The sequence below is a fragment of the Anomaloglossus baeobatrachus genome, chromosome 4, assembly GCF_048569485.1.
Source record: "Anomaloglossus baeobatrachus isolate aAnoBae1 chromosome 4, aAnoBae1.hap1, whole genome shotgun sequence".
In the NCBI taxonomy this organism is placed as follows: domain Eukaryota; kingdom Metazoa; phylum Chordata; class Amphibia; order Anura; family Aromobatidae; genus Anomaloglossus; species Anomaloglossus baeobatrachus.
This window is the reverse complement of record NC_134356.1, coordinates 287,981,857-288,003,358: the sequence shown is the minus strand read 5'-3', so window position 1 is coordinate 288,003,358 and position 21,502 is coordinate 287,981,857. Positions and strand designations below refer to the sequence as shown.

At 43.6% G+C, this 21,502-nt stretch overlaps 1 protein-coding gene across 1 annotated transcript in view; it reads right to left on the bottom strand.

The window, feature by feature from the left end:
- TRHDE (thyrotropin releasing hormone degrading enzyme) overlaps positions 1-21,502 on the bottom strand; it is a 1,371,551-nt gene that overhangs the window by 348,467 nt on the left and 1,001,582 nt on the right. The window lies entirely within an intron of this gene.

The window sequence follows — 21,502 nt, the reverse complement described above, 5'->3', positions numbered from 1 at the left end:
CTTCCTGACCAAGAGATCACCTCCTGCTATGTTATCATTGTACCCTAGAATGAATTTTATTTTGTAGTCTGTTTAGTGGTACCTCATACAGTGGTGAGGGTGCTAAAATATTCATTTATTGTGGGCTAAAGAAGAACATTCCGCTTGTCTTTATACTTAACCAAAAGCATGTTGGTGCTACATCGGATCCTGCTCTCGACCTAGAGAGGCATATCTCTACATGCTTTGATCTCTTTGGCTGAGAGGGACATAAAGCCAAGGATCCATGTGTAGAAGTTATCCACATGAAATTGGTCACCCAGTTCAAACAGTGGGTCCACCAATTACCACACAATTTTGCTACTCACTAGGTTAGGAGGGAGCAACATTCACTTATCCTCTCGTTCATAAATCCTATACCTCTGTGTGTATCCTGATGTGCTCTCATACAATTTAAACATTTTTAGTCTGCACCTTAACCTCTTACTGGGCAGGCATTGACAGAATTTAAACCTTCCTAAAAAGTGTATTAGGCACTCATCTGTGCAGATATCCCTTAAGGGACAATTTAATGGGAAAGGGCATTCAGAGGAAAAGTTCAGATGTCCTCCGCTTCATAAACCCTATACTGATGTGTTCAACCTTAAGTGCTCTCGCACAATTTAAACATTTTGAGTCTGCACCTTAACTTCTTATTGTGCAGGCATTGACATAATTTAAGTCTTCATGAGGATTAAGCACACATCTGTGCAAATATCCCTTTAGGGCAAATTTTATGCTAAAGGTGGCAAAGTTCAGGTGTCCTCTCCTTTATACAACTTAAAACTGTGTTTATGCTGAGGTGATCTAAGTGGAAGCTATTCTCCTTGTGTAAACTGATAAAGCATTCATTACATGGCAGTGGTGAACAGACTATGAGCTGCAATGCTTCTCTAGGAAATATGCAAATTATCTCTTTAGTGAGGAAGCCTCTAATACAGCCAGATCAAATCTCATGCTTTGCACTGGCGAGGGACAACCATCCTGAAACACCATGTCAGCAAATTGAGGTTCTGATCTGGTATAAACCCTAAGTCATATGGCCAGGCTTGTTAAAGGGTCTCTTTTGACTTTTAGGATTGCTTCCTCCAAACGGTGGCACTAGAGTTTGTCTACTTCCTCCCTGAAGAGACAGTTTGCTTAGGTGATTTCGAACAATTTAGACACTCATCTGTGCAGATATCCATTTAGGGCAAATTTGATGCTGTAGTAATGACTTGTCTACTTTTAAATACACTATATGAGAATCTACACAAATCTGTTAAAATGTTAGGTTTTTGTCATAAAGAAAAAATCACACATATTACTTTTTCCGCCTTTACTGTCATTCATACCTTTTTGATGTGTGTAAAACTTTCTCCACCAACAGCATGTGTAGCCTTACCTGCTCTAATGCCGTCTGCAGAAAAAGATGACTTGGCCACAGAAGATGTTTTTGACAGACATCTCCTGTGCTGTGAACAGTAAACTTGTTGTCATGATCCAGGCTTGCTTTTCCCTGCTGCTGGTTACACCTGCCTTGCAGCTTGTATACTGGCTCTGGTAAGTGTTCCCAATCTGTTCTGCGTCCCTGCTACTGTGTCCTGACTTGTACCCTCCTCCGTTCGCCTGCCTGTCCCGGTCCCTGACTTCCCGCTCTTGTCTGTTGTTTGTGTTTCCCTCTGCATACCTGATCTCCCGGCTTCTGACTTGGTTCTGTTTTCTGACTTTGATATTGATTCTCCCTTTGAAGTGACTTGACTTTCCTGGCTAGACCCTGACTGTTTGACTACTCTATTGCCCCATGGTGGCTTGAATGTTAAATGCCTGCTGAAATTACTCTGCTGTTCTTCAGCTGCCTTTCCGTTACAGCATTTCTTTGTCTCTCTTTCGCTACTCTGCTGCCACCTAGTGGGGATTTCGCTGTTCTACGTCTTACTAGCCTTTGTATAGCGTAACACTTGTCCTCTATTGACCTAAACCTCTAAAGACCCAGTTTTTGTCCAACTTCCATCATCATTTTTGTGATTTTCATTCTCAACCATGATTGAGCTGACAGGTGTCTCTATGTGGCCGGCGCTCTCGGCCCCTCCTGGTTTACACTCCAAGATTTGCATTACTTCGAGGGCTACTTTCACAAACAGTTAAACTTCGTAAACAAAATTAATTAATATTTGGTTTAAAAGTCTCCCAAACTTGATAAAAAACCCTTAACTATAAATAAAGAGGATGCTTTATAGGTACATATATGGAAATTAATTTGCTCAACAGTCAGCAGTATTTTTGTGGCACCTATGATTGTTAAATGCAAAAAAGTCAAACATTTGCAAAGCTTTAACCTTTGATTTTAATTTCTATTATTATTTAGATACTTTTGTAGCATTTTTATGGATTCACTTTTTTAAAACCTCTACTGTTTCTTTTGTAAAAAATATCCCTTCTTCAACCAAAATGAAAAGTAACTTAAAGAAGCCCTCCCACTAAGTTTTTTAGCCATTAAATGTGTTATAGATGCATGTTATATAGTGGGAGTGTATTATTATACTCAATTACCGCTGCTTTTTCTGTTTCCAGCGCTGATGCAAAAAAAAATAAAAAAAATGTTTTAACTTGTGTTGCCATTTTCTGCGTCCTTAACGTTTTCAGTTTTGGGACATGGGGCCATCATATGGCTCCTTTTTTGTGTCTTCAGATTCCATTTCATACTAATACTATTTTGGGTAGACACCATCTTTTGATTACCCCTTATTGCAATTTATTGTAATGTTGCAATGGAGAAAAAAAATATGCTGCTTTGATTTTTTTCTTGATACGCTGTTACAGATTAAAGTAATTTTTATGGATTAACATTTTGATAAAATGGACTTTTATGAATGCAGCATTACCAAATAGGTGAATTTTTTATTGTTCATTGTATTATTTGAAATTTTGTGTTGTTTTCATATTTATAAACTTAAAAGTTTTAAACATTTTTTTAAACTTTTTACTCTATGTAAAAGTCCCCTTAGGGGACTTAAAGCTGCAGTAGACTGATCGCTTGTGCTATGCATAGCATTACATCTTCACTGCTATGTATAGGGAAAATCACAATCACAATCTCTTATGAATACCAGCTAAACACTGACTTTCACTGGAGAAATGTAATGACAAGTAAAGGGGTCTTTAGCTGTCATGGTAACCCATGTGGCTTATCATGGACATGCTGATGGAGTGAAGCGCCTCCCTATTGGCTCGTGTTAAATGCCACTGTCAGACATAGGAGATACCTTGGCATTCTGACATGTTTGGAGTACTGCTCCAAGGAAGAGGGAGCAGATATTTCCAGGATATATAAATATAACTGTTAGTATTTATTTATGACTGTATATTTATTTTTTAAAAAAATATGAAAAAAATAGAGAAACACAGCTTATCAAATCACTGCTTTAAAAATATAACAATGAATAATAATAAAACACCTATTTGGTATTGCTGCTTTCATAAAAATCCAATTTATCAAAATATTGAATAAATTAATCCAATCTGTTAACAGCATAAAGAGAAAAAAATCGAAACAATATAATGTTTTTCCATTGCAACATTATAATAAATTGCAATAAGAGGCAATCAAAAGATCGTGTCTACCCCAAAATGGTATTGGCTCATTTGTTTATAATTTGGAATTTTACGAAAAAAATTTCTTGTAACTTTATTGCCTTTTTTTGACATAGACATGAATTATATACCTAATTTGTGCATTATTACTGTGATCTCTATGCTTACCATTAATTTTTTTAAACCTTTCTCTGTGAAAAATATCAATTGTTGTTGCACTCCTCCCTTACATTTGTTTTTTAATATGACTTCCTTGTCTTGTACGTTTTTAATATTTAGATAATTATTATAAATATTACACCAAGTATAAATTTACTATAAAATGATTTTATTTATTTAAAATCTGCACAACTTTTTATATTACATACAAGATGTTAGAGAGATCATTCTGTCAATTACTTTGCCAGTGAGTTATTATTCACTAAAATGTTGCAAATTTGTCATAGCCATTATTAATTGACACTTATGCTACTTATGAAATGTGACAAATTATCTCACCTGGAAAACTTTAATTTCTTAGTAATTACCCCCAGAGGTGATAGCTTTAGATCAACTTAAAGGTCAAGAACTTCAGGCAAAAGTTACTATTACTCTTTTAGCCTTATTTGAATTAATGTTAATTGATAAAAATGTTTAAATCACTGTTATTGAGCTACTTTGATTAATATCAGCATAATTCCTAGGTCAAATAACCTAAATAGTTATTATGCATTAATTGTTCAGTCAATTACCGATAATTTATAAAATGTTAATTTGTAAATGCTATTTCTGTAACTATAGGAATTAAATAGGACATTGACTTTAGTATAGATAGTCTATATTTTATATCTTCTCCTTTACATCACCTTCACAAAGTGACAGCTAGGATAAGTCATCAATATACATAGAGGTGTTCCAGGATAGGCCATTAATATGAGATTGGTAAAATTCCAACTCTAGGGATGAACACAGATTAGCAGAAATCTGCTTTTGCAGCAGCCAGAACTAAGAGTTGTTCGGGAAGAAATCAACATTCTCGTATATTGTCTAACGTTTGATGCCAAGTACTTTGCATTATCTCCCATTCACTGGAAGCCCAACTAAGCAACACTTTATATTGCTTAGTGGCTGTTGCCAACTGAATGGGAGATAAAGCTCAGTACATGGCAGCAGTGATTAAGCAATGATGAAGTGCTGTGAAATCTCCCTTTTAGAACCCCAATTTCTTAGGCAAAGCTTGGCACACCTTCAAAAAGCATCTCTACTTCTTGAAAAATCTGATTGTTCACTGTACAAAAATATATTAATATCAATAAGATTTGTCAAATTTTTTGTGTGGTGACATTACAGTAGAGTTAAACTGGCTATTAGAATAACCCACATATTACTGTATTTTCCGGAAAATAAAACAACTTTTTAACCCTGAAAATCTTGTCAAAAGTTGGGTGTCGTCTTATACAGCAGTGCATAGGGCCGTCATGACTTCACTGCAATTAATTACACACTATAAAAGATATTCTCACCTGTCCTCCATTCCCACGGTGCCTCCAGCTGCTTATTGCACGCCGCAGAATGTTGTCATTGCTTTACTGCAGTTGAATGCTTTACGGCACCACAAACCATTCAACTCCAGTAAAATGCTGACAGCAGAAACGGCCCCAACACGATCAAGGAGGGGTCTATGTGCCTGCGGTCCACAAGAAACACTCCTCCATTATCACTTCCAGCACACAGGGCCGCCGCTGCTTTCAGCGCTTTACAGCAGTTGAATGCTTTGCGGCGCCGTAAAGCATTCAACTGCAGTAAAGCTATGATGACATCCTGCAGCTGCCGCTCTGTGCAAGGGACACTATCATGGAGGGTCTGTGTGCCTGTGGTCTGCAAGAAACAGCTGGAGGAACTGCGGAAATGGAGGACAGGTAAGAATATATTTTATTGTGTGTAAACAATGGCATAATAGGGGACAAGAAGGGGACCAGTATGAGGACATAACTAAACAATGGGCTCATTAATGCAGGGGACATTACTAAACAATGGGGACATTACTCCAGGGGACATTACTAAACAATGGGGATATTACGTGAGTTGGCTTATACTCGAGTATATGCAATATATTCCAAACTCTATATTTTAAGTGGAAAGGTTGGGGGTTGTCTTATATGCCCAGTCATCTTATAGAAAATACAGTATATCTGATGATTAAGAGTCCATCAACTAAGTGTTAAGATTGTTGTACTGTATTTATTTATAAGAGAACTGCATGACAACTAGTATGTGAGAGGGTTGAAACGTTTACCTAGCTTTTACATCCTTTTTTAAAACAGAGTCAATGCTGTTTAGACTTTTGAGCTCACTAATATGATATTAATGTAAGGTGACTATTTAATTTAAGGAGTCTTATCCCCTTAATGACCAGGCCAAACTTTTCAAATCTGGTGTGTGTTTTTTTATTGCCAAAACTCTGTAGTGTTTTAATATATCCCAGTGATCTTAAGATTGTTTTTATGTGATACATTATATTTTTTGATAATGGTAAATTTAGATTGATAAAGTTTGCATTTATAAAAATAACAGAAATTTGACTAAAATTTCTAAAAATTAGCAATTTTCAAACTTTGAATATTTTTTTAATCCAGATAGTTACACCAAACAAAATAGTTAATGAATAAAATTTATCTCATATCATCTTTAAATTTGCAGAGTTTGTAAAATTTTCTTTAATTTTGCAAGGATGTTAGAAGCTTTAAATTGTAGCAGTAATTTTTCTTTTTTTTCAGGGAAATTTACAACAAAACTTATTTTTTTAGGGACCGATTCGATTTTGAAGTGACTTTGGGAGACCATTATATTTGAAATGCCTAAAAAGTGATTAAAATTAGAGATAAGCAACCTGTTCGATAAAGGCTTGCCCAACTCAGGTTCGGTACGAGCCTGAGCTTGTTCCTTAGGGCTTGGCAAACATGAGCATTAAATTTAAAACTCAGCGTTCGGTTCAGTTATAACACAAACACAGCGTTTCCATAAATACATTTGGAATCTGGTGCAAAGGGGTAGGACCAAGCACTTCATACTCACCAATCACAAGGGCAGCTGTCACATTGCCCTCCTGCAGATGTTCGCTGCCCTCATGGTCTCTCCTTCACTTCTTATGCCGTTCATCACATAAGCACTGCTTTTCCCACTCCCTGGCCGGCCTGGTGTCTGTGATTGGTTGCAGTCGGACATGTCCCCAGCCTTTCTCACAGTGTCTGCCTGCAACCAATCACAGCCCCAGTTTGTGAGTCAGTTCCGCACTTTAATAACCATAGGCCTCCCCAGCCTGACAATACCAGCCCCAGCTGTAGGGCTTTATTATGGCAGGGCATCAAAATTGAGGGGACCGCACGTCATTTTTTAATTACTTCTTTAAAAAGTAAAAAAAAAGCCACATGCGGTTCCTTCTATTTTGATACATGGCAAAGATGTGCGCAGCGCCGGGTGCTTCAGCCTGTAGTCATATGTTTTATCTCTGCTGGTATTAGAATATAGGGACCCTGTGCCAATTGTTTTAGTTATTTATTTTTATACCACGATACTGACGGTAGATTCTAGAGTGTATGGGCTCCTTCCAGGCATGTCGTTATTTCAACATGCCTATCACATGATACAGGCATGTTCAAAATGCCGTAAAAAGTTTGAAGCCAGAATAAACATTATTTTTCTAAGTTCATGTGGGCATTGAGTTGTTTATAATAGAAGTGGAGGTCTGGGGGTCAGACCCTAGATAGTGGGAGTGTAGGGACGGGTGATGCCCACCTTGCATGATTATGGTGGACCCCTCATTTGGGGGTCTTACCCCCAGGCCCTTGCTTCTATTATAAACAACTCCATGCAATCCGATCCACTGGGGGTTCATGCATCTCTAATTAAAATTCATTTTACAAACTGCACTCCTCAATATACTTAAATGTGCTGTCAGGTAGTTTATTAATCCTTCAGCTGCTTTTCAGGGATTAATGCAAAGTGACATGACAGGAATGAAAAGTGTTATTTTTAACATCTAAATGTTCCTAACTTCTGAACAGGTCTCTATACCTAGCAGAGTCCAAGGCTGTTATTTTACAAAGAATTGCTATGTAAACTATCAGGATCGCACAATCATGATTTCAGGATGCTGATGGGTTAAAGAGGGTGCCTCATGGAGGGTGTTGCCTTAAGGTGGTGTCACACATAGCGACGACGACAACAACGTCGCTGCTAAATCACCATTTTCTGTGACGTAGCAGCGATGTCCCATTGCTGTCGCTGTGTTTGACATCCTTCAATGACCTGGCCCCTGTTGTGAGGTCGCCGGTTGTTGCTGAATGTCCTGCTTCATTTTTTCGACGTTGATCTCCCACTGTGAAGCACAGAACGCTGTGTGTGACAGCAAGAGAGCGACGAACTGAAGCGAGCAGGGAGCCGGCATCTGGCAGCCTGCGGTAAGCTGTAACAATGGTAAACATCAGGTAACCAAGAAGCCCTTTCCTTGGTTACCCGATATTTACCTTAATTACTAGCATCCGCCACTCTCACGCTGCCAGTGCCGGCTCCCTGCTCCCTGCATACGTTGCTGGAGTACACATCGGGTAATTAACCCGATGTGTACTCTGGCTAGGAGTGCAGGGATCCAGCGCTAAGCGGTGTGCTCTCACGCTGCCAGTGCCGGCTCCCTGCACACGTAGCTGGAGTACACATCAGGTAATTAACCCGATGTTTACTCTGGCTAGGAGTGCAGGGAACAGGGAGCCGGCACTGGCAGCGTGAGAGCGGCGGACGCTAGTAACTAAGGTAAATATCGAGTAACCAAGGGAAGTGCTTTCCTTGGTTACCCGATATTTACTTTAGTCATGCTTCCACGCGTCACTGCTAGCTGGGGGCTGATCACTGGGGAGATTTGCCTGTTTGACAGCTCACCAGCGACCATGTAACGACGCAGCAGCGATCCTGATAAGGTCAGATCGCTGGTCGTGATCGCTGCTGCGTCGCTATGTGTGACACCACCAAAAAATTGCATCGTATGCAGAAGCAGGCCGCAGCCGATAACAAAGGGGTAAGCAATTAGAAGACCAAGGAACAAAACTATGAAACAAAATAAACCCTATTAAAAATTAACTTTTAATGATAGCATTAAAAGGTCAAGTGACCAACATACACAAAACACTGTCATCAGATAAGTTACCACTTTTTGGCCCACCGATGCACTGCTATGGGGGTTATTGATAATTTGTTATATATGGTGTTTTTAGTCAAAGTAGGGTTTAACAGGGTAATTTAGGGATTCACGTTGGTGAATGGGGGCACCACAACCCTAGGGCATCATACCGTTCATTGCTAGGTAGGGAGAGACAAATTAGGGCCTAATTAGGGCCAGTTTGTATCTATCTCTACCTCCCACCTACAGTGCTGGACAAAAGTATTGGCACCCCTGCAATTCTGTCAGATAATACTCAGTTTCTTCTTGAAAATGATTGCAATCACAAATTCTTTGGTATTATTATCTTCATTTAATTTGTCTTCAATGAAAAAAAAAAAATTGTCATAAAGCCAAATTGGATATAATTCCACACCAAACATAAAAAAGGGGTGGACAAAAGTATTGGCACTGTTTGAAAAATCATGTGATGCTTCTCTAATTTGTGTAATTAACAGCACCTGTAACTTACCTGTGGCACCTAACAGATGTTGGCAATAACTAAATCACACTTGCAGCCAGTTGACATGGATTAAATTTGACTCAACCTCTGTCCTGTGTCCTTGTGTGTACCACATTGAGCATGGAGAAAAGAAAGAAGACCAAAGAACTGTCTGAGGACTTGAGAATCCAAATTGTGAGGAAATATGAGCAATCTCAAGACTACAAGTCCATCTCCAAAGACCTGAATGTTCCTGTGTCTGCGGTGCGCAGTGTCATCAAGAAGTTTAAAGCCCATGGCACTGTGGCTAACCTCTCTAGATGTGGAAGGAAAATAAAAATTGACGAGAGATTTCAATGCAAGATTGTGCGGATGGTGGATAAAGAACCTCAACTAACATCCAAACAAGTTCAAGCTGCCCTGCAGTCCGAGGGTACAAGAGTGTCAACCCGTACTATCCATTGGCGTCTGAATGAAAAGGAACTGTATGGTAGGATACCCAGGAAGACCCCATTTCTTACCCCGAGACATAGAAAAGCCAGGCTGGAGTTTGCCAAAACTTACCTGAGAAAGCCTAAAATGTTTTGGAAGAATGTTCTCTGGTCAGATGATACAAAATTAGAGTTTTTTGGGAAATGACATCAACATAGAGTTTACAGGAAAAAAAAAGAGGCATTCAAAGAAAAGAACACGGTCCCTACAGTCAAACATGGCGGAGGTTCCCTCATGTTTTGGGGTTGCTTTGCTGCCTCTGGCACTGGACTGCTTGACCGTTTGCATGGCATTATGAAGTCTGAAGACTACCAACAAATTTTGCAGCATAATGTAGGGCCCAGTGTGAGAAAGCAGGGTCTTCCTCAGAGGTCATGGGACTTCCAGCAGGACAATGACCCAAAATACACTTCAAAAAGCACTAGAAAATGGTTTGAGAGAAAGCACTGGAGACTACTAAAGTGGGCAGCAATGAGTCCAGACCTGAATCCCATAGAACACCTGTGGAGAGATCTCAAAATGGCAGTTTAGAGAAGGCACCCTTCAAATCTCAGGGACCTGGAGCAGTTTGCCAAAGAAGAATGGTCTAAAATTCAAGCAGAGCATTGTAAGAAACTCATTGATGGTTATCGGAAGTGGTTGATCACAGTTATTTTGGCTAAAGGTTGTGCAACCAAGTATTAGAGGTATTTTGCACACTACGACATCGCAAGCCGATGCTGCGATGTCCAGCGCGATAGTCCCCGCCACCGTTGCAGCAGTGATATCTTGTGATTGCTGCAGTAGTGAACATTATCACTACGGCAGCTTCACATGCACTTACCTGCCCTGCGACGTCGGTCTGGCACACGACAGGTGGCCAATAGAAGCAGAGGGGCGGAGATGAGCGGGACATAAATATCCCGCCCACTTCCTTCCTTCCTGATTGCATCTGGGACGCAGGTAAGGAGATGTTCCTCACTCCTACGGCTTCACACACAGCGATGTCTGCTGCCTGCTGGAATGAGAAACAACATCGTACCGTCGCTGCAGCAAAATTATGGAAATGTCGGACCCTACACCGATCATACGATAACAACGCTTTTGCGCTCGTTAATCGTATATAAAAGGATTCACATACTGCGATGTTGACAGCGACGGATGATGTGCGTCACTTTCGATTTGACCCCACTGACATCGCACCTGCGATGTCGCAACGTGCAAACTACCCCTTAGGCTAAGGGTGCCAATACTTTTGTCTGGCCCATTTTTGGGGTTTTGTGTGAAATGATCAATGATTTAATTTTTGTTTCATTCTCTTTTGTGTTTTTTCATTCCAAGAAAAATAAATGAAGATAATAATAACAAAGAATTTGTGATTGCAATCAAGAAGAAATTGAGTATTTTCTGACAGAATTGCAGGGGTGCCAATACTTTTGGCCAGCACTGTAGCTATTGTCACTATTCACTCTGCACCCTACCTTTTTTCTGTATTTTTGTGTATGCTTTAATGCTATCATTAAAAGTTAATTTTTAATGGGGGCTTATTATTGTTCCTTTGTCTTCAAAAAAATTGCATCAAAACTGCATTACATTTTGATGCATCTTTTTGCCAAGAGACAGTATTGGTGTAGGTTTTTGGTGTATAAATTACAGCACCAAATCTGCATCTCTTGGCAAAAAACCACACAGTTTTCTGTCAGGAGAAGCAGGTCTAATTACACTCAATAGGTTCACCTGAGGTAGGGTCACCAATAGAGTTGAGCGCGGTTCGTGGTTCGTGGTTCTCCAGTTCTAGGCTCGAGTGATTTTGGGGCATGTTCTAGATCGAACTAGAACTCGAGCTTTTTGCAAAAGCTCGATAGTTCTAGAAACGTTCGAGAACGGTTCTAGCAGCCAAAAACCAGCTAAATCCTAGCTTGGTTTCTGCTGTAATAGTGTAAGTCACTCTGTGAATCACACTATTATGACATTTCAGTGTATAGTGTGCGTGAACAGCGCCTTCAGATCACTGCTGATTCTATATTTTCTATATTTTTTTTTTTCTTGTCTTCCTTCCCTAAGCGCGCGCGCGTAGTGGGGCGGGCCAGCATGTCAGCCAATCCCAGACACACACACAGCTAAGTGGACTTTTAGCCAGAGAAGCAATGGCATGTGTGATAGGATGTCCATGTCACATGTCCCTGCATTATAAAAACAGACATTTTCCTCCAGGACGCCATTATCTGCCTTCTGCGTCTTTGGTGTCAGACATCACTGTCGCAGCTCCGTCCTCCTGAGTCCTATCGCCGATACAGCGGTATGCGCTGCATACACAGCGTTAGACAGCTTAGGGAGAGCACTTTCTAGCATTCCTTTTAAGGGCTCAAACCGGCAGGGTCAGAGAGCCATAGGTGACAGGTCCTGCAAACAGCAACAGCGTCTGTGTAGCCAAGGACAGGGATTTCCTCCCTGCATTTCACCATTAGGAGGGAATAGAAAGGCAGGCTTCCATTCCTCTACCCAGAGCCCCACAATCCTGCCACTGTACCCTCTTGTCCTCTGCACTCCAACTCATTATAACTAAGCCATTATACTAGCAAACAGTCAGTGTACCTAGTGGCATCCTAAACGTGGCTATTGGACTTTGCTATAGTCCCACTAGTGCAAAGACATTTGCAGAGCACGTCTGCCTGCATTGCAGACTCCAACTCTTTTTAACTAAGCCATTATACTAGCAAACAGTCAGTGTACCTAGTGGCATCCTAAACGTGGCTATTGGACTTTGCTATAGTCCCACTAGTGCAAAGACATTTGCAGAGCACGTCTGCCTGCATTGCACACTCCAACTTTTTTAAACTAAGCCATTTTACTAGCAAACACTCAGTGTACCTAGTGGCATCCTAAACGTGGCTATTGGACTTTGCTATAGTCCCACTAGTGCAAAGACATTTGCAGAGCACGTCTGCCTGCATTGCACACTCCAACTTTTTTAAACTAAGCCATTATACTAGCAAACAGTCAGTGTACCTAGTGGCATCCTAAACGTGGCTATTGGACTTTGCTATAGTCCCACTAGTGCAAAGACATTTGCAGAGGACGTCTGCCTGCATTGCACACTCCAACTCTTTTTAACTAAGCCATTATACTAGCAAACAGTCAGTGTACCTAGTGGCATCCTAAACGTGGCTATTGGACTTTGCTATAGTCCCACTAGTGCAAAGACATTTGCAGAGCACGTCTGCCTGCATTGCACACTCCAACTTTTTTAAACTAAGCCATTTTACTAGCAAACACTCAGTGTACCTAGTGGCATCCTAAACGTGGCTATTGGACTTTGCTATAGTCCCACTAGTGCAAAGACATTTGCAGCACCTCTGCCTGCATTGCACACTCCAACTCATGATAACTAAGCCATTATACTAGCAAACACTCAGTGTACCTAGTGGCATCCTAAACGTGGCTATTGTACTTTTGTCTATTCACACTATTGTAAACATATTTGCAGCACGTCTGCCTGCATTGCACACTCCAACTTTTTTAAACTAAGCCATTATACTAGCAAACACTCAGTGTACCTAGTGGCATCCTAAACGTGGCTATTGTACTTTTGTCTATTCACACTATTGTAACGATATTTGCAGCACGTCTGCCTGCATTGCACACTCCAACTTTTTTAAACTCAGCCATTATACTAGCAAACACTCAGTGTACCTAGTGGCATCCTAAACGTGGCTATTGTACTTTTGTCTATTCACACTATTGTAACGATATTTGCAGCACGTCTGCCTGCATTGCACACTCAAACTTTTTTAAACTGAGCCATTATACTAGCAAACAGTCAGTGTACCTAGTGGCATCCTAAACGTGGCTATTGTACTTTTGTCTATTCACACTATTGTAAACATATTTGCAGCACGTCTGCCTGCATTGCACACTCAAACTTTTTTAAACTAAGCCATTATACTAGCAAACACTCAGTGTTCCTTGTGGCATCCTAAACGTGGCTATTGTACTTTTGTCTATTCACACTATTGTAAACATATTTGCAGCACGTCTGCCTGCATTGCACACTCAAACTTTTTTAAACTAAGCCATTATACTAGCAAACACTCAGTGTACCTAGTGGCATCCTAAACGTGGCTATTGTACTTTTATCTATTCACACTACTGCAAATCTATGTGCAGCACCTCTGCATGACACCCTCCTGCTCTGTTTTTAATAAGCTATAATGATAGCACAAAATACTGCCATTTAGTGGCATCATAGAACTGGCTGTTGTATTCCATTAGTGCCCCACTGGTGACAAGCTATTTCTAGCACCTCCACATGACACCCTCATGCACATTTTGCTACGCTAATGTTATAGCAAAATCATGGAATTCATTGCTGCATTTCATAATTCGGAGGGATAGAAAGTCAGGCTCCCTTTAGCTTTTCCTTCTGTTCATAGACAGCATCTCCAAGAGCAATTTCCCCTCCACGTCTAAGTGTGGAGAGGCAGCTAGTGCGCATGCGTGTGCCGATGTACCCCAGCTGCAGCATAATTACAGTGTTTCGCCTAGTGAGTATGCTCAGCCTGACTGTGTTATTCATGACGCTAAGTCTTCTTTTCGGGATACAGCGCATGCTCCCACACTAAGTGTGAAAAGCCTCTTTGCACAGGTGCTTGCATTCCGTGCCGGGTCTAAGTCCTGTTTTGTGCCTAGACACCATGCTAAAGCTGATAGTCTTTTTTCAGAGACTGTATTTCATGCTACTGAGCATGCTCAGGCACTTCCTGCATCAGAGACTAGGTCCGGTAATGAACTCTTTGGCCCTGGCCCTGATGTGGGGGTCCCATATAGACCACAGGGCATCAGGTGTCCTCCCAAATGGCTTGCAGAGGCCCACACCTATGACTTGTCACCGCATTATTGATGGTCAGACGATGACTGGTGAGGTGTTTGGGTCATGGCAGCCATGAGGTCATCATTGAAGTTGCGGTTCCAAATAGGACGCTAGTTATGCCACTCATGATGACGTGTCACTCTACTTTTGTCTCCAGGAGGTGCATTGTGGTTCACCCTGGTTTGGGGCGGACCCAGGTTATAAAAGGGGCTGGAGCCAACAAGGAGGTGCGCAGTCTTCTATTATGCTCCGAAAGAGCACACCTCCATGTGTTGAACCCATTGCGGCTTTAGGCCAGAGGTAGGCAGGGATAGGGTGTCGATGCAGGCCACCACCACAGTTGGTAACGCAGAACGGTTAAGACCAGCTCCTGTCCTACCAGTCCTGCTTGTGCAGCACAGTGGCATTAACAGGCCTGCTGCTGCTGATGCGCCTGCTGTCCACAGGTGTGCCCCTACGCACACGGTCAGCGTACTCAATGGCCCCTGTGTTGTTAACAGGGAGTTCCTGGGCTGGGTGGGCATGTGGACCCTGTGACGCTAACAGGGCTCCCAGTCTCCAGATCCGAATGGCGTCTAACTCGGTTCAGGCTACTATTAGTTTCATAGCCACACAGCTCTGTATCCTCCACCAAACCTTCCAGTTGCCAACCTCTCCTTTTCCAACTTGGAGCACGGTGGACACTGACTGCTGATGGGGATATATACCTTTCTCTTTCTTTTCTTATTAATTTTCGTTATATAGCGGTCACAGATTATATACCACTTTATCCAAATCTGCCAGTCCCACTGTAACAGATGGTGTTTCTTCAGCAAATGTTACAGTTGCTTAACCACCAAATCCACGGACCAAAACTTTTTTCCCCTTTCCAACACACCTGTTCCCCTTTCCAACAGCATCTGTCCTTTTTCAACTCATTTTGGGATATGACCAAAAGTGCAACTGTGCAGGGACACCGTACTCAACGCCATCTCAGCACAGCAGCCATCCCTCGGTCCCTCCGATGTGGACAAGTAAAAGACCATTTCCTCCTATCCATGACAAAGCGTTGAGATTCACTCTGTGCAGCACTGGTGTTTAGTGGAAAAGTAGATCTAAGATTGCGTACCACATTCTGCAGATACTCCTGTATACGTGCGTCCATTTCTATGGCAGGAATTAGTTCGCCAAATTTTGTCTTGTACCGGGGATCTAACAGTGTGGCAACCCAGTATTCAGGATTACTTCAAATTCATACAATCCGAGGGTCATGTAGGTAGTGCAGCAAGAAGGCGCTCATGTGTCTTGTGCATCCAGGAGGACCAAGTCCTTGGTGTGTTGGTGGCAGAGAGGTGAGAATCGTGCATCCTTCCTCTGCCCTCTCCCCACAACCTCGCACAACCGAAATGTGAGCAAGCTCTCACTCATCTGCTGAGTCTTCCATGCCCATCGCCAGTTCGTCCTCCATTTCTTCATGGGCTCCTGCACTTTCATCAACACTTTTTGCTGATACTATGCGCCCTTGTTAATCCCTCTCCCTCACCATGAATGCCGCATAGGTGCCGCTGACCATCTGGACCTCGTAGATCTTGTTATCCCTTCCGCATATGACTCCTCCTGTACTTCCTCCCCTTCCTCTTGTCCCAACACCTGACTCCGAATAATAATTACAGTGTGCTCCATCATGTAGATGACCAGAATTGTCACGCTGAGAATGACATTGCCAGTGCTAAACATCTTCGTCGACATTTGTGAACTGTGTAGCAGAGTGCATAGGTCCTTGATCTGACACCACTCCAGCAGCGTGATCTGCACCACCTCTTGATCAAGTTATCCCAGGCTATATGTCATACCGTATTTCAGCAGGGCTCTGCGGTGCTGCCACACACGCTGCAACATGTGCAGATTCCAATTCCTGCGTGTCGGAACATCGCATTTCCGGCGTTTAACTGCCAGACCCTAAGACTTCCGGAGTGATGAAAGTTGTTGAGCTGCTGTGTGCGCACGATGGAAGTGAGCACATAGCGAGCGTGCCCGCTGCACAAGGCCATGTAGGCCGGGATGGTGTTTTAAAAATTGCTGGAGAATTCGGTTCAACACGTGAGCCATACAAGGCACGTGTGTCACATTGCCCTGAGGATGGCCCGCAGCCAGGTTTGCATCATTGCCGCACACGGCTGTTAAGTCACCAACGGAGTCCGCTCCGTCAATTTGTACTGCGGTCACCAGGTGACAACGTGTTCCTTTCATGAATAGTGCTGATGATGGGAGAGTAGTCGATGCCAGCGGCGCAGGTGAACGCAGGTTATGCTCACCCACTGGGCTGCATTACCTTGACAGATGCAGAATCTCTGGCTGAATGTAGCTGGTGGGTATCTCACAGATGAAATACCATCATTCAGCTACAACCAATGGGAAGACACCACACCCTTTTTTATGCCCATCCTGTCTGCAGACCACTGCCAGACATAGCTATGAACCTCTGGTTAATTTTACCCCCAGTTCAGTTTTATGATTTTGTGTGCTTGTTACCTGACTACTTTTCCTGCTTGCTGTTTATGTACCTTGTTGGCCGATCCGCATTTCACCTCTGCTTGTTTTCTGATTAAGTCCTGGCCGTACCATTCTGTTCCTGTTCCTCAATTAATGTTTTGACCCTGCCTGACTACTATTCTCTGGAATAGCGGTGTGACTCACATTTCCCATACATTTCAAAGTAAAACTTTGACCGCCTGATGGCATTGAGCTCTGCTGCCAGCATAGTAAGGAGGTGTGTGGTAGTCCTTGTGCGCAGTTGCAAGGAAGGGTGGCCTGACCACACAGGGTTTGCGCCAAGGTGGAGGACCCACACGAGGTTGAAGAGGCAGAAGCAGTGTATTAACTTCTACATACAGAAGAAGGATTGAAACAACTCGTGGGGACGGCAAGACTTGTACAGCAGACCCTTCTCCATCTCTCACCATAGTTTGCCAGTGCCCAGTCAGTGACATGTAATGACCCTGTCTATGCTTACTGGTCCAAGTATCTGTGTTGAAATGCACCCTGTCGCACACAGATTTTCTCAAGGAAGTGGTGATGTTGTGTGCGACATGCTGGTGTAGCGCGGGCATGCTTTTCTTGGAGAAGCAGTGGTGATTGGGCATCTGGTACTGGGGCACAGCGACAGACATAAGGTCTCTAAAATCCTGTGTGTCCACTAGGCGGAAAGGCAGCATTTCGGTAGCCAACAGCTTACAGAGGGATAGAGTCAACCACTTAGCTTTGTCATGGGTCGCAGGAAGTGGCCTTTTATTTGACCACATCTGAGGGACAGAGATCTGGCTGCTGTCTGTAGACGGTGTTGAGTAGGGTGTCCCTGGAAAAATGCAGGTTTGTGAGGAAAGTGCAGGCGGAGACATGATGTTGCCTTCATCTTGCCTTCAGATCTGTTCATCTTGTATCATTTTTAAAAAACACAGCAAGCAAGGGTTACTCCAAGCGGAGTCTCCCTTTTTTCCAAAAATTGGGCACACAGACACCCCATCAGTGGCAGCACTTGTGCCCTAGTTGCAAACAGGATGTTTTGATTTGCATCAAGCACATTCAAAAATACGCCATAATTAACCGTCCCCAGCATGACACCGGGGTAGGTAGATAAAGTCTTTGCTGAACCATGACTTGGTCATCTTGGCTCCTTTTAAAAACAATGTAAGCAAGGGTTACTCCAAGCGGAGCCTCCCTTTTTTCCAAAAATTGTGCCCCACACACACCCACCCATTCAGTGGCAGCAGTTGTGCCATAGTTGTACACTTCACAGCTAGATTTGCATCAAGCACATTCCAAATCCACAAGCATTTACTCTCCCCAGGATGACACAGGGGTTGTAAATTCCTTCTGGATCCATGACTTGTTAATTTTGATGAACGTCAGTCTGTCCACATTGTCACTGGACAGACGCGTGCGCTTATCTGTCAGCACACACCCAGCAGCACTGAAGACACGTTCAGAGACAACGCTGGCAGCTGGACACGACAAAATCTCCAAGGCGTAACTGGATAGCTCTGGCCATTTTTCTAGATTTGAAGCCCAAAATGAGCAAGGATCTATTTGCAAAGTCATGGCATCGATGTTCATTTGTAGATACTCCTGTATCATCCTCTCCAGCCGTTGACTATGTGTCAGACTTGTTGTCTCTGGTGGCCTTGCAAAAGAGGGTCTAAAAAAATTATGAAAAGATTCCATTAAATTGCTGTTACCAGCACCAGATATGGTCCTACTGGTACGTGTAGACTGTTGAAGATGACGAGACCGTCCCATGTTTGTCAAGTTACAACTGGGAGATTCACTCCCTGCACCTGCACGGTTGTTTGGTGGAAAAGCGGATCTAAGATCGAGTAACAGCTTCTGCTGATACTCCTGCATAAGTGCGTCCCTTTCTATGGCTGGAATTATGTCACAAAATTTGGACTTGTACCGGGGATCTAATAGTGTGGCAAGCCAGTAGTCATCATCACTTCTAATTTTGACAATACGAGGGTCATGTTGGAGGTAGTGCAACAAGAAGGCACTCATGTGTCTTGCGCAGCCATGCGGACCAAGTCCACGCTGTGTTTGTGGCATAGAGGTGCTAACCATTCTTTCTTCCTCTGACATCTCCCCCCAACCTCTTTCAACTGAAATTTGACCAAGGTCCCTCTCATCTGCTGAGTCTTCCATGTCCATGGACAGTTCGTCATCCATATCTTCATGTCCTCCTGCACCTTCCTCAACATCTCGCCTGCTACCATGCGCCCTTGTTGATCCCTGTCCCCCATGGTCCCATGCCTGGCGCCTTGGTGATGATGAACGTCTGGACCTTGGTGATGTTGTTGTGTCTTGCGCATATGAATCCTCCTGTAGTTCCTCCCCTTCCTGTTGTCCCACCCCCTGACTCCGAATAGTGTTTAGCGTGTGCTCCAGCATGTAAATGACTGGAATCGTCATGCTGATAATGGCATTGTCAGCGCTAAACATATTCGTCGCCATGTCGAAACTGTGCAGAAGGGTGCATAGGTCCTTGATCTGAGACCACTCTAGCAGTGTAATCTGCCCCACCTCTGCATCTCATTGGCCTAGGCTATACGTCATGACGTAATGCACCAGGGCTCGGTGGTGCTGTTTCTGTATCATGTGGAGAGTCGAATTCCAGCGTGTCGATACATCGCATTTCAGGTGATGAACCGGCAGGCTGAAAGACTTCTGGAGCAATGCAAGTCAAGTCAGCTGCGGCGTTTAAACGGCAGAAGTGAGCAGAGAGTGACCATGCCCTGTGCAGAAGCCCATCTAGGCCGTGATAGTGGGTTAAAATTGCTGGACAACAAGGTTAAACACGTGAGCCATACAAGGCACGTGTGCCAGCTTGCCCAGGCGAAGGGCCGCACCCAGGTTTGCAGCATTGTCGCACACGGCCTTACCAGGCTGCAGGTTGAGTGGAGACAACCATTTATTAAACTCGGACCGCAGAGCTGACCACAACTCCTCAGCTGTGTGACTCTTATTCCCAAGACATGTCAAGCTAAAGACCGCCTGATGCCGTTGCGCTCTGCTGCCAGCATAGTAATGAGGGTTGCGTGATTCCTTCTGCGCAGTGAGAACGCTGGTGGCCTGACCAGGCAGGCTTGGGGCGGAGGTGGAGGACCCAGATGAGGTGGAGGATGCAGAAGCAGTGGCGGAACTTGGACAGACAGAGGATTGACACACAAGTCGTGGGGACGGCAAGACTTGTGCAGCAGACCCTTCACCATCTATCACCATAGTTACCCAGTGCCCAGTCAGCGACATGTAACGTCCCTGTCCATGCTTACTGGTCCAAGTATCGGTGGTGAAATGCACCCGTTCACACACAGAGTTTCTCAAGGAAGCGGTGATGTTGTGTGCGACATGCTGGTGTAGCGCGGGCACACCTTTCTTAGAGAAGTAGTGGCGACTAGGCATCTGGTACTGGGGCACAGCGACAGACATAAGGTCTCTAAAATCCTGTGTGTCCACTAGGCGGAAAGGCAGCATTTCGGTAGCCAACAGCTTACAGAGGGATAGAGTCAACCTCTTAGCTTTGTCATGGGTCGCAGGAAGTGGCCTTTTATTTGACCACATCTGAGGGACAGAGATCTGGCTGCTGTGTGTAGACGGTGTTGAGTAGGGTGTCCCTGGAAAAATGCAGGTTTGTGAGGAAAGTGCAGGCGGAGACATGATGTTGCCTTCATCCAACGTTGGTGCTATCGATGTTTGACAGAGCTGTACACAATCACTTGTTTCCCCTTCCAAACCAACTGACGACCTACCAAGCAAACTGCCTGTTGCGGTTACAGTGGTGGAAGTTGTGGGTGGAAAAACAGGTGTGACAGCTGTCCCCACAGTCCTAGAAGATGACGAGCGTGCGGATGCACTGGAAGGGGCAGGCGGTGGATGGTTGGCTCCGCTAGGCCGCATTGCAGCACGGTGAGCTTCCCACCAGGCCATATGATATTTATTCATGTGACGATTCATGGAAGAAGTTGTCAAACTGCTGAGGTTTTGACCTCTACTAAGATAACCATGCCAAATGTTACAGATCACATAATTTGGGCGATCTTTTTTTATGTCAAAAAAGGACCAGGCTAGGCAAGGCTTAGAGGCCATGCGACCTGTTGATCCACCCCGAATAATGCTCAGAGGCAGAGTTGTGGCTGAGGATGCAGTTGTAGACGTGCTACCAGTGCTCCGACTGTGTCCAGGAAGACGCAAGGTTACTTCGTCGTCGGTTGCATCCTCCTCCACCGCCTCTGTTGACCTCCTCGAGTGTCTGACTGTGGGTTGACAGTAGGTGGGATCTAGAACTTCATCATCAATTGTTGTGTTTGCACTCCCCTCCCCCTCAGACCGAGCCTCTTCTTGCCCTGACCGAATATTTAAGTTGTCATCCCAATCGGGTATCTGCGTCTCATCTTCATCAGTATGGTCC